The sequence below is a fragment of the Mus musculus genome, chromosome 8 (assembly GCF_000001635.26).
Source record: "Mus musculus strain C57BL/6J chromosome 8, GRCm38.p6 C57BL/6J".
NCBI classification, from domain to species: Eukaryota; Metazoa; Chordata; class Mammalia; order Rodentia; family Muridae; genus Mus; species Mus musculus.
Window position 1 is genome coordinate 35,435,894 of NC_000074.6, and position 9,911 is coordinate 35,445,804.

Sequence of the window (9,911 nt, forward strand, 5' to 3'; positions counted from 1 at the left end):
TTGTATGTGTTGTACCTTCAATCCCCAGTGTGGAGGGATGATTAGAACCTGAGATTTCTGGCCTCCCACATGGGTAAATGCCATTAACATAGGAACAGGTTAGTTACCTCGAGAGTGAACAATTTCAAACCAGCTCAGCATCCTCTCACTCACTTTTCCGTCTACTTTCTACCACGGGATGATCTAGCTCAGAGTCCTTTACTAGATCACCCCATCTTCACAGTATCTAGAACTCTGGGATACTCTGTTGTATCATATAATGTGGATGAAGAGAGAAACAGCCAACTTTTGCATTATTCAAAATAGGCCTGAAGAAACCAGGAGTTCTTTATGTGTATTTGTTTTCTTCCTTAGAACAAACAGCTCACCTGCGTAGGAGGAGCACAGACTGTCCACAGCTAACAGTACACCCACACTGGGGGAGTTCCAACCCTCCACGGCTGAACTATTGCTGTCTTCCAGAATGAAATGGCCTTAGGAACTTGAGTCGGAGTGCATCTCCAGAAATAGGGCTTTAACAGTGCTGCCTTATTCCTTGTGCCCGACAATCCTCTGCAGGGTTCCAGTCCTCCGTCAAAGATCTGCTGCTGTCAGCACTTTCCGGCAAAGATCCCTTAAGGTTTTTTTTTTTTAATGTCATTTCGTTCCCAAATTTAAATTCCACAATAAATCCCCCCCCGCCCTCCCCCCGCCGCCGCCATGAGTGTTTCTGACGTCCATGAAGAATTTCCCTTTCAAAGATCTGTCTTCTTACAGTCTCTCCAGAAAGCTCCTCTTGACACCAACCTCCCAGGTAAGACCACACCCCTAAGCTCATAATCTTGCCTGTGGCGTCTTTAAGGTTTTTTGTTTTTGTTTTTTTTTTTAATGCCCTGATAAAATCTTCGCTCACTCAGCACTATTATAAGCTGCCATCTTCCCTGGGAAGCTGGGTTTGTGTGCTTATTAATGGCTCTGTAGTCACTGGAAGAGTGGAAGACAGGGTGCCCCACAGACAAAGAGATAATCCTCAGGCTTGAGGACAGGGCATACTGAGAAGCCTGTTGAGACAAAGGCGCCAGGTGGGGTGGGGTCACCCATGAAGTGCAGCCAGCCTGGGCCTGAGAATGGGCATTTGTTTGCAAAGGTGAGAATGACTTTACTCTTGGCCCTTAGCAAGTTGCAGCAGCTTCTTGTGGAAAAATCCCTCCCTCCATTGAGCTGGGGTAGCACTTTCAGTTTAAAACTTACTGTCATCCTGAAGGGCTGCCTTGCCTTGCCTTTTCTTTCCTTTTCTTCTCTCCTTTCTCCCTTTCTCCCTTTCTCCCTTCCTCCCTTCCTCCCTTCCTCCCTTTCTCCCTTCCTCCCTCCCTCCTCCCTTCCTCCTCCCCTCCTTCCCTTCCTTTCTTCTTTCCATCCTTTCTTTCTTTCTGTGCTGGATAGTGAACCCAGAGCTTTGTTGTACATGATAGCCAACCACTGAACTACACTCTCAATCCTAGACATTCATTTAATTCTAAACTACAGCAGGGGAAGGAGAGGGATACAGGAGCCATAGCACACACCTTTAACTCCAACACTTGGGAGGCAGAGTTAGGCAGATCTCTGTATTGAACTCAAGGACAGCCTGGTCTACAGCATGAGTTCTAGGACAGTCAGGACTAAATAGTAAGACTCTGTCTCAAGAAAAAAAAAAGGGGGGGGGGAAGCAATTTTTCCAGGCCGAGTAACAGATTTTCAAACTTTGTAGTTGTGGAGTTGGAAAGTTGCAGATTTGGATCCAGCTTATCTTGGGCTAACTTTGGTCCTCTTCATGACCAGCAGTGTTCCTTCATCTGATTTACCATCCTTTTGACCATCAGGTAAAACTTTTAATATATATTCCTGGCAGGTGACTGGTATCTGCAAAGTCAAAAGCCAAGAATGGCAGCATTAAGTATCTGGAACCTAAGAAGGGCTTTCCCTGCCTGTGATTCCCACGGATGAAGTTGGCCAAAGCCTTGATTTTGATTGTATTTGCTCTGTGAACAACAGAGTCTCATGCAACCATTTCCAAGTGGAACATACTCGGGTTGTGTTGCTGGGCCTGGGCTTTCCCTGTGGCTCAGGTCAAGCTCTCCCTTACTCCCTTTGAAGTGAGAGCTGTGCTTCGTGTTGACATTATTTAAAGCAAAATCTAGGAGAGTCCCAGAAGGTAAGGGCACTGTAGATTTAGGAGAGAGAACCAGGTTTTCCATTCTCTCTCTCTCTGGTTTCAACTGTTTGTCTATGGTCAAGATTCTTAAACTCTCAAAGCCTAAAGTATCTGAAAAATGGCAGTAATGATTCCCCAGCTCAGTAAACAACACGTTTGGGAGAACATTGTATGAACTTCTAAGTACTGCATATGTCCATGATATTGGAAAGCACACAGCCCAGGTCAGCGTCAGGAAGACTGCACTGGTACTAGGGCAGCAGTTCTCAACCTTAGGGTCATGACCCCTCTGGGTGGGGAGGTCAAACAAATCTTTAAAAGGGCTCTCCTAAGACTATGGGAAAACACAGATAATTACATTATGATTTATACCAGTAGCAAAATTACAATTATGAAGTAGCAACAAAAATAATTTTACGGTTGGGGGTCCCCACAAGAAACTGTATTAAAGGGGTCACGGCATTAGGGAGGTTGAGAACTACTGGATTGGGGGGATGTAGGAAGGAACATTGTATTCAGTTGGCACGTGCAAGGGTTCAATGGAGTAGACTTTGTGAGAAAGGAGGATATTTTCCCTGGGCCCTAAAGGGTTTCAGTAGACAGAGAACTGAGTGGGGAAGGCAGATATTGAGATGGAGGGACAGTGCACACCAATTTTTCAAATCAGCAGGAAAAGTTTAAAACTACAGAAAGCTTTGAATACAAAGCAAGGGATTTGAACAGACATTGGGGCCCTGGGTATCTGCGGGTTCTGTATCTGATGATTTAACCAGTCACTGACTGAAATGTTGTGTGTGTGTGTGGGAGGGGGGGCGGATAAATAACCTCTCTATTACTATATAGGTACAGACTTTTTCTCTTGTCATTTATTCCCTTACAAATATTGCTAATTCTATGCTAGGATCTGCACAGCACTAAACATATTGTGCAACCTAGAGATGACTTTACACATTATGTTGGTTATAAACTATAGCATGCCATTTATGTGCGGCACTTGAATGCCTAGATTTTGATGTTCTCAAGGGACCTGGAGCCAGTTCTCCATGGCTATGGAAGAGTGATTGCTATTTGGTATAGATAACAGGTAGCTTATTAATAAAGATTCTGACCAGCAACTTGGCATGCTGAGAAGGTAAGCAATGCAGAGTTTGGGGTACACAGGAAGGCAGGAAGAATTGAAGAAGGGAGGTCTGGTTACAGTCTTTTACTGAACAGCACCCCTGCCTTTGCATTATGATGTCATCTCTTCCCATCATCCCCCGCCACCTTTCTTTTTTTTTTTTAAACAGGTTTAACCTCTACTTCTTAAGTCTTTGGTCTTTGTCTTTCCCCCAGAAAACAACTTAAACACTAGGCAGCCCCCTGTTCTTCTAGCTGTTCTTTCTGGAACATTTTGTGAGAACACAGTCTCTCTTCCTCCTAACCTTCCCAGTCCTAATTCAGGTTGTTCTTCTCATCCAATGTGGCCCCCACCCCATTTTCAGACATTTCTCATTTAAGAGTCCCCCCACCCCCACTCATCACTTTTGAGTATGATGTAGGGTTCCCCCCCGCACCCCCACAGAAGAGAGGCTCTTGGCTTGAGCAAAGGCACTCGGATAATTTAAACAAACAAACTCTTGACGAGAGGATCAGAACTTTGTTCCCCACCCTGCCTCTTTCCTCACTGGGAACTTTCCTGCCAGCGTTTCAGAAGAGTGGAGAACAGGCCTACGTGAATGCTCGAACGTCTGAGAACAGGCCTACGTGAATGCTCGCACGTCTGTGCAATCCTGCCTGGCTGGTAGCTCCAATAGTGCTTACACTCTTCATCTCCTGACGTGAGTTTCCTCCGATTTTGAACACCTTCTATGTAGCCTTTATTCCCTTAAAGAATTTATGGGGTGGCCAAGTCAGTCATTTACACCCCCTTTTCTGTGCCCTGGACTGGTTCACGTAATGTCTCAGCATTTCCCCAAGACCTTCTTTCTCCAGCACCACATAAAGACAATCAACTTTTTCTAAGGTTCTGCTCTCTCCCTTCCTTCCCATTGTCCCCAAGCCTGAAAGATGGGCTCGCCTGTGGCTGATGTGTGAACAATTAGAGGATTGCTTGTGGGTTCACATCATTTCTCCCAACAAGTCTCTTTAGGAACAATAGACTAAGAAAGACGCTTCTAATGCATCCCGCCTCTAAATCACATCGTCGTCGGTGCTGTGCCATGCAAAGGCAGTGCTCAGTATGCACTGTGAATAAACTCCATTGCCTCCTGTCTGGGCACACATACCCTCAAGCATAACAGATTCGTTGTTATAATTTCATTACTAGTCTTCATAGAACTTGCTATCTTAGCCAAGGCAGTAGTGTACATGCCTTTAGTTCCAGCACTCAGGAGGCAGAGGCAGGTGGATTCAGGCTAACCTGGTCTACACAGTGAGTTCCAAGACAGCCAGGGCTACACAGAGACTCACTATCTTATCCTAAGTCCCTGGGCTCTGAAGATATATTTCCTAGTATGTGCTCCCTGGCTTCCTCACCGTAGACAACACAGGAATCCAGGGGCTAGGGACAGTTTGGGCCTTCTCTGTGTGAAAACACATTTCGCTTTCAATACCAAAGTGAAGGGTCACTCAGAGCTTGGCTGATGACACAAGCCATTCGATACTGTAAGGCTCTCCTTGGATGCTGCCTGCCTTGTGTCAGAAGGCTACTCAGAAACAAGTTTGATTGACTGTGACTCATTGGAAGGAATGTCGGGTGCTGGCATTGTGCCGCTGAGCAGGGAGTCTTAGCCAATTAGGGTTGCTGGCTCAGATGGGAGTCAGGGAGGAAAATGGACATCCGTGGGAAACCTGACCAAGCAAGTGTGCAGAAGGCCACGGTACTCCTTGCCACCCTCCTGGTCACTTTCTGTGTCGCTTTCAAGATTCCGAAGATGAAGAAGCAACACTACTTCCCCTTAACAAAGATTGAAATCAGGGTTGAGAGCTACATGCTCCGTTAATGATGGCTTCGGGAATTTGTTTGTTTGCTTGTTCTTTATTTACTATGACAAGAAGTAGTGCCCAACGATATACAGGTACAACAAGTTCTGTATTTACAGAGTCATGGCATTTCATGAGGTGCCTAAAGATTGGGCTCTTTCATGAAGAGCAATGTTAAGGAGCAGAAGATGCTTAAATACAGGCTTTTGTAGCTTTGTGTTCCTATCAGCAGAGCCCTGGTTGCATCAGTGGAAGGACAGTGTAAACCAGCCTATGTAAGACATAAGAGGCTTTCCGATGGTGGCGCATGCTTTTCCAGTGTCCCAAGAATGCAATCCTTCAGCAGCGGTTTTAAAAGCCTCCCGACCTGCATCGTTAGAACAAAGTTTGCATGTGGAGGATAAAGCCTTGTAATCATTTAAATGAACACACACACACACACACACACACACACACACACACACACAATCACACTGGTAGCTGCTGAGATGGCTCTGTAGTTAAAGCACTTGCAGAGGACTGGAGTTCAGTTTCCAGCATCCATGTTGCGCAGCTCACAACTGCCTCCTAGTTACTCCAGCTCAAAGAGATCTGATGCATTTTTCCTGCTTCCATGGGCATCTGCACACATGTGGGAACACACACACACACACACACACACACACACACACACACACACGCACACGCACACGCACACGCACACGCACGCGCACGCACTTAAAAATAAAAATAGAATCTTGTTTTAAACTTTAACCTACAAAGCCAAACCCAGATTCACAGTATCTACTCCTTATTCTGTGAATAACAGAGTATGTGATTTTCCCAGCAGCATTCCCAGAGAACCCACCGGCAAGGCAGACCTCCCCCTTGAAATACCCTACAAGTTCCCACTCCTGTGTTTTCCTTTCCCCTCATGAAAGCAACTGGAACTCTCCTAAGTAGAGGGTGTCTCAGGTCTCCATAGTGCCTGTCGGTCGGTGTCTGGCATCACTGGAATGAGCTGATAGATTACTGCAGCTGTGAGATGATTAAGATATTGCCTTCGGCAGAGGTAAATAATGTTGCTTCTCTGGTATCCCCCAAACCAAGGACACAATTGGAGAGAGAAAGTCAGGAAGTGAAGTTTATGGCCAAGAAGGCAACCCACATTCAATGTGACTGACAGCAGAAGCTGGAAGGAGGAGTGTGCGCTTGTTCCTTGGAGAGAGTAGTGAATAAAAATGACAAGAACTCCGACAGGAACTTGGAAGGTCAGACAAATGGGTGTAAATCCTAGGTAAGCACAGGGGAAAGTTGGCAGCCGGTTAACAAGGCCATCTTACAATTGAGAAGAGGCAGGAACGTGGAGGCAGGAATGATGGATATTCATTCAAAGGCCAGGACACTCTCCAAAGGCCAAATCAAGGTTTCTGCTCCCTGAGTAGACTGCAGACTCCAACCCAGCACTTCTCAGCCTTCCTAATGCTGTCCCTCTTTAACACAGCTCCTCATGCTGTGGTGACCCCCACCCATACAATTACGTTGTTGTTACTTCACAAATGTAATTTTGCTACTGTTATGAATCATAATGTAAACATCTGACATGCGGGATATCTGATAGATGACCCTGAAGGGGTCACAACCCACTTGTTGAGAGCCTTTGGTCTAACCCCAGCTTCTCACACTGAGGCTGCTTTATCAGTGGGCTTTCTGTGCTCTGGCATGCTGGCCCTGAAGAACACTGGAGGCTGAAGTTCTAGGGAAGAACTGACCAAGAAACGTGGGCAGAGCGAGATAGAGAATTACATCACAATGCTAATTCAGAAGGCTTCCGTGAGTCGTGTTTGTTTATCAGAGGCGAAATGTCACACAGGCTGAGCTCAAACTCCAGGCCTTAAAGGATCTTCTTGCCTCAGCCTTCTGTGTGTGTGTGTGTGGGGGGAGATACAAGGTTTTCTTGAGGGAACAGAAACGTCCTAAAATTGATTTTAGCATTGATTGCACATATTGCGTATGAATTGTGTATTAAAAAGTTGGGTCTTCTACCTGAACAATTTATAGTGTAATGAGAAAACTGTACTAGTGTTTCATGCAGGACCGAACATTTTCAACATAGTAGAAGGTTCCCAGATCTAAGGGTGTTGGCTTTAGGATGGAGTAGCATGGTCTTCATCGTAAACTTCTCCCTTTATCAATCAGTCTGTAAATAATCAACTGTCAGGCTCTACCATTGAGTTGTTTTAATACTTTAGTATTCTGGAAGGCAATTTTATTTTACTGGGCAAAATAATAAAGTCACTTGTCTATTATGGAAAAACGTTGGGTTTTTTCAGGGGATTGATTTGCTCTGTTTTAACCTCCAACCACTGGAGGAAAGAGGGGGTGTGCTACAGTGAGCTTTAACATCACAGCCTCACACAGCCAAGAGACAAAGAGCTTCAGAAAGGACGACACCACCAAAACCCAAAGCAACAACTACAGAAACTCAGCACTATGCTCTGAATCCCCTATTCCAAGCCTCTGGCGTCCGCTCAATGTGGCCCTTTCTGCAGTTATGTGATTTTCGCTCTGCACAGTCCACAAAGGAACGATAGCTTGCATACGTGGCTGCTTAAACATCCTAGAAACTCCTGGCCTTCTTGATTCTTGGGAGCATGGGAGGGCCAATTAAAAGAGTCAACCAATCTGACCTATCTGAGAAATGCACTCCTGTTAACGGATTGGGAATGGGATACTGGGAGATTTTTCTACTCCTTTGTATAATTGGGACACTCTGACTATACTTCTAACTCTCACACAGTGCCAGCATTCACAGGAACTTCACAAGTACCTGTTGCCTTTAATTATGTTGAATTCCAGAGAGGGAGCATAAATGTTGGGCAATAACTAGGCTGTAGATTCCAGAAAAGGAAAGGTATTTCTCAAAGACCAAGGCTTCACTGAGGAATGGCTGTGTCGATCCAACTGGCTATTATTCATTTAATTAAGATGGCTAAGAAACATTAACTTAGCGGAGGTCCAGAACGGAGCAATCTTTTTCTGAAAACAATGCCCAAGGTCAAACTATGTAAACACAAGGACTTTCCCTTGTGTGCTCAACAATCTTAGCAACGGTCCCTTTTGCAAATGCACCAAGAAAGATACACTGCTTTGGGTTACAGACACTGAAAAATCAACAGACCAAACCACCCAGGAGAGCTAGGCAGAGAAACAGTTGAGCCTGGTTACCCTGAAGTCCCCCTGGGAGCTACAGAGTGACAGTGCCACAGGTACCGTAGCAAGGTGCCCTCCCAACTTCCAGCCCTGCTGCCCTGATTATCAGGCTCCCCTGCCCAGCCCTTCACACTAGTCTACCAACGTGTCAAGATGAACCTCAAAGGAACTCAGCTTCAAGTAAGAAACAGCTACAGAACCGTAGTGATGTTTTAAAAATTAACTTTGGCCCATAAATGGGCCAGTAGAGGCAGATTCTTCCAGATGTCAAGCGTGCACTTTCTGTGTGCGTTTGCAAGGATGAAGCACACTGATTAAGTGGGTTAATTGATCCTCGTGTGTACTCATTATGGATGCTCTCTGGGTAGAGAAGTGGTCGGGAAAAGAGCCAACCGAGTCTTTCCTCTCTGTCCCTTGTTGGTAGTTCTGAACACAGCATCCCACTTGGCGCCTTAAAGCAGCACAGAACTAAACACTTGAGAGTCCTCCACACCCACTGTTTGAGAAAGCCACCGTGGTCTGCTTCACCCCCATACTGAGACAGACAAATTGTGGCTGCATAACTTGTTCACTCCAATCAAAATCCTTCTGTATGTGTGCGATCCTCACAACCAAACGAGGCTGACCCAGGGATCTTCACTCTCTGGTGGACACGACTCAAAAGGTATTTTAAGTGCTGGTGACATCTAAACCACTTAGGTTCGTGTGCGATATCACTACAAATAAAACGGATCTAAATAAGTTTTATTAAATTAAAATACATTACAACAAAGAAATATAAGTTAAAATAAGAACTAGTTTCTATAATTCTTATAACATTTTTAAACATTAATTAATTTGTATGTATATGGGTATTTTGCTTGTATGTATGCCTGCACACCATGTGTATTCATGCCTGGTACCCATGGAAACCAGAAGAGAGTATCAGATACCCTGGAACTGAAGTTACCAAAAAAGCTGTTAGTATTGAGAATCAAACCAGGGTCCTCTGGACGAACAACCAGTGTTCTTCATGACAGTGCTCTTCATCAACAGGCTATCTCTCCAAGTACATAACAAACTATTTTAAATTAATTGTACCCAGGTTCAGAAAAAATGTAATGGCATGATGAGATTTGGGGAAAGCAGACTTCCAACTTTTGCTCTAGGGTTTTTTGTTTGTTTGTTTGTTTGTTTGTTTGTTTGAGTCAGTTCTTTCCTTTCACCATTTGGACCCCAAGGATCAGACTTCGTCAGAGGACATCAACCCTAGCAGAAAGTGCTTTTCCCACAGAGCCATCACACTGGCCCATGAGCTAAACTCTCCAACCAGAAGGTATTACATAGTGGTCTAACCGGCCACTCCCCTGTCAGCTCTCTCTTAAGGGTCACGCTTTAGTCTGTGCAATGGAACCCTTAATATTCTTTCTTCCTTTTTATTCTAGATATTAGATTTTTTAAAAAAAGCAATGAGCACTGTTCATCACCGGACAGTTAATGACTAAAAAATTGATAGCTTACAACAACCCAAAATGAGCCTGCTGCTGTGTTGGTTGCTGCCATCCCTTACGGCATTCTTAACTGTTCAAGGCCAGTGAGAAGA

At 44.9% G+C, this 9,911-nt stretch overlaps 1 long non-coding RNA gene across 3 annotated transcripts; it reads left to right on the top strand.

Moving 5' to 3' along the window:
* Nucleotides 1–680: 680 nt before the first annotated feature.
* On the top strand, nt 681–8,046 carry Gm34853. 3 transcript variants are annotated; one of them, XR_870343.2, is made up of 4 exons: nt 681–793; nt 1,730–1,841; nt 3,859–3,993; nt 7,450–8,046. It is a non-coding gene; the product is annotated as a predicted gene, 34853 (long non-coding RNA). The 3 variants fall into 3 exon arrangements; XR_003947529.1 differs by lacking the exon at nt 7,450–8,046 and having other exon boundaries at nt 3,859–6,939; XR_003947530.1 differs by lacking the exons at nt 1,730–1,841; nt 7,450–8,046 and having other exon boundaries at nt 3,859–6,939.
* Nucleotides 8,047–9,911: the final 1,865 nt, after the last annotated feature.